The sequence below is a fragment of the Triticum dicoccoides genome, chromosome 7A (genome assembly GCF_002162155.2).
Source record: "Triticum dicoccoides isolate Atlit2015 ecotype Zavitan chromosome 7A, WEW_v2.0, whole genome shotgun sequence".
Classification (NCBI taxonomy): Eukaryota; Viridiplantae; Streptophyta; class Magnoliopsida; order Poales; family Poaceae; genus Triticum; species Triticum dicoccoides.
Genome location: NC_041392.1, coordinates 545,275,403 through 545,279,881, shown reverse-complemented (window position 1 = coordinate 545,279,881; position 4,479 = coordinate 545,275,403).

Sequence of the window (4,479 nt, the reverse complement as noted above, 5' to 3'; positions counted from 1 at the left end):
AAGTTGTCTTCCTTGTCCAACATCAAATTTTTAGCATGTCATATTTTAATGAGTGCTCACAATTACAAAATATGTCCAAGATAGTATATTTATATGTGAAATCTCTCTTCCTTCAATATTCTTTCGAGAATTGTTCAAGTGACCAATTATGTGTTTGCTAGCTTCCAATAAGTTTACTACCTATACTTATTATGTGTGAAGTCATTACTCCCCATGTTGTAAGCATATGAAACATATATAAATTCAGATTTATGATATTCAATTCATTCAACCATTTACTCATTGGATATATGTGAAGCACGTGAGTAAATGACAAACTACTCCAAAAAGATATAAGTGAAGAATACTGAGTAGTCAAATAATTAAATAGCCATGGGAGGATTCTTTTTCATTCAAGATTTCTGATCCAATGATTTTATTCAAACAACAAGTAAAATTGCAAATACGCTCCAAGCAAAACACATATCATGTGATGAATAAAAATATAGCTCCGAGTAAGGTATACCGATAGTTTTGAAGACGAAAGAGGGCATGCCTTCCGGGGCATCCCCAAGCTTAGGCGCTTGAGTCGTCCTTGAATATTACCTTGGGGTGCCTTGGGCATCCCCAAGCTTAGGGTCTTTCCACTCCTTATTCTCCTCATATAGATATCTCATTCAAAGCTTGAAAATTTCAATCACACAAAAGTTAACGGAACTCCGTGAGATAGGTTAGAATGATAAAGAGTAGACCATTTACTTTGGTACTATCAAAGACAAGGTTCATAATTTTTCTAACACAATTCCTACTGTACCATATCATTTCTACAATTTATATTGAGAAATATAAGCCATAGAAACTAGAAAACAAGCAAACTATGCAATGAAAACAGAATCTGTCAGAAACAGAACAGTCTGTAATGATCTGAACACCAACCATACTTCTGCTACTCCAAAAATTATGAAATAAATTTTTTGACGTGAGTAATTTATCTATTAATCTTATGAAAAAAGAATCAACTCAATCTCACTATTCTGTAAAAAATGACAGCTAATCTCGTGAGCGCAAAGTTTCTGTTTTTTACAGCAAGACCACATTAACTTTCACCCAAGTCTCCCCAAAGGTCTTACTTGGCACTTTATTGAAACAAAATCTATAATACATGATTAATACAGTAGCTTAATCATGAGAACACACAAAAACAGTAAGGGTAAATATTGGGTTGTCTCCCAACAAGCGCTTTTCTTTAATGCCTTTTAGCTAGGCATGATGATTTCAATGATGCTCACATAAAAGATAAGAATTGAAACATAAGGAGATCATCATGAAGAATATGACTAGCACATTTAAACCTAACCCACTTCCTATGCCTAGGGATTTTGTGAGCACACAATTTATGGGAACAAGAATCAACTAGCATAGGAAGGCAAAACAAGTATAACTTCAAAACTTTAAGCACATAGAGAGGAAACTTGATATTATTGCAACTCCTACAAGCATGTATTCCTCCCTCATAATAATTTTCAGTAGCATCATGAATGAGTTAAACAATATAACCAGCACATAAAGCATTCTGTTCATGATCTACAAACATAGAAATTTCACTAGTCTTCACATAAGCAAAATTCTTCTCATTCGGAATAGTGGAATCATTACTAACTAAAGTTGACACTCTTCCAGATCCACTTTAGATTATAGTATTATTCATACTCCAAAAGATATAAGTGAAGTTCATGGAGCATTCTACAATTAATATAGACTGACCAATATCCAAGCTCAAAATATATAAGTGAAGCACACGAAGCATTCTATAAAACCATACTCAAAATATTTAAGTGAAGCACAAAGAGCAATTCTATAAGATCATACTTAAAAGATATAAGTTAAGCACATGAAGCATTCTATAGATCAATGAAGGTCTCTCTCATACTAGCATGGTTCTTAAAGGAAAAGCAAAAAACACAAAGGACACAAATCATGTGAACAAAACAAAAACCGAGGTATATCGATAATTGTTGAAGAAGAAAGATGGGATGCCAACCGGGGCATCCCCAAGCTTAGATGCTTGAGTATCCTTAGAATATTTAATTGGGGTGCCTTGGGCATCCCCAAGCTTTAGCTCTTGCCTCTCTTTATTCTTCTCACATCGGGAACTCCTCGTTCTTTGAACACTTCATCCACACAAAACTTTAACAAAAATTTTGTGAGATCCGTTAGTATAATAAAGCAAATCACTACCTTTAGGTACTGTTGCAAACTTATTCCAATTTCATATTAGAACTATATATACTGTATTCCAACTTCACCATGGTTCATACCCCCCCCCCGATACTACCCATAGATTCATCAAAATAAGCGAACAACTCATAGAAAACAGAATCTATCAAAAACAGGATAGTCTGTAGTAATCTGGAAGTTTAGTAAAAATCTGTAACTCCAAAAAAATCTAAAAAAACATGATAATTTAAACAAGTTGTACAGAAGTAATGTGCAAAGAGTTTCATACCCATTTGACTTTCCAATAAAAAATGTAAAATCATGCGCTACAGCTAAAGTTTCTGTTTTTGTACTACACAAAGTAAACAAGCAATCTAATCATGCTAAAACCAAGGCTTGGCACATTATTTTTATAATATAATGGATATATACAAGGGGGTAATTATTTTCACAGAAGCTTCCATGATTTTTTTACATTGTTTCCATGAGCATGAACACAAGTGTTCAAGGTCGACCCTCACTTCTTGATACGTCTCCAACGTATCTATAATTTTTGATTGTTCCATGCTATATTATATCATGTTTTGGACACTATTGGTCTTTATTATACACTTTTATATTATTTTTGGGATTAACCTATTAACCGGAGGCCCAGACCAGAATTGCTGTTTTTTTGCCTATTTTAGGGTTTCACAGAAAAAGAATATCAAACGGAGTCCAAACGGAATGAAACCTTCGGGAACGTGATTTTTGGAACGAACATGATCCATAGGACTTGGACCCTACGTCAAGCAATCAACCAGGAAGGCACGAGGTAGGGGGCGCGCCTACCCCCCAGGTGCGCCCTCCACCCTGTGGGGCCCACATTGCTCCACCGACGTACTCCTTCCTCCTATATATACTTACGTACCCCCAAACTACCAGATACGGAGCGAAAACCCTAATTCCACCGCCGTAACTTTCTGTATCCACGAGATCCCATCTTGGGGCCTTTTCCGAAGCTCCGCCGAAGGGGGTATCAATCATGGAGGGATTCTACATCAACACCATAGCCCCTCCGATGAAGTGTGAGTAGTTTACTTCAGACCTACGGGTCCATAGTTATTAGCTAGATGGCTTCTTCTCTCTTTTTGGATCTCAATACAAAGTTCCCCCCTCTCTTGTGGAGATCTATTCGATGTAATCTTCTTTTGCGGTGTGTTTGTTGAGATCGATGAATTGTGGGTTTATGATCAAGTTTATCTATGAACAATATTTGAATCTTCTCTGAATTCTTTTATGTATGATTGGTTATCTTTGCAAGTCTCTTCGAATTATCAGTTTGGTTTGGCCTACTAGATTGATCTTTCTTGTAATGGGAGAAGTGCTTAGCTTTGGGTTCAATCTTGCGGTGTCCTTTCCCAGTGACAGTAGGGGCAGCAAGGCACGTATTGTATTGTTGCCATCGAGGATAACAAGATGAGGTTTATATCATATTGCATGCGTTTATCCCTCTACATCATGTCATCTTGCTTAAAGCGTTACTTTGTTCTCTTGAACTTAATACTCTAGATGCATGCTAGATAGCGGTTGATGTGTGGATTAATAGTAGTAGATGCAGGCAGGAGTCGGTCTACTTGTCTTGGACGTGATGCCTATATACATGATCATACCTAGATATTCTCATAACTACATGCTCAATTCTGTCAATTGCTCAACAGTAATTTATTCACCCACCGTAATACTTATGCTCTCGAGAGAAGCCTCTAGTCAAATCTATGGCCCCCGGGTCTATTTTCCATTATATTAATCTTCCAATACTTAGTTATTTCCTTTTCCATTTATTTTACTTGCATCTTTATTTCTCTTTATCATAAAAATACCAAAAATATTATCTTATCATATCTATCAGATCTCACTCTTGTAGGTGACCGTGAAGGGATTGACAACCCCATTATCGCGTTGGTTGCGAGGAGTTTATTTGTTTGTGTAGGTGCAAGGGACTCGTGCATGGCCTCCTACTGGATTGATACCTTGGTTCTAAAAAATTAAGGGAAATACTTATGCTGCTCTGCTGCATCACCCTTTCCTCTTCAAGGGAAAACCAACGCAGTGCTCAAGAGGTAGCAAGAAGGATTTCTGGCGCCTTTGCCGGGGAGTCTACGCAAAAGTCAATATACCAAGTACCCATCACAAACCCTTATCTTCCGCATTACATTATTTGCCATTTGCCTCTCATTTTCCTCCCCCACTTCGCCCTTGCCATTTTATTCGCCCTCTCTCTCTCTCTCTCTCTCTCTCTCT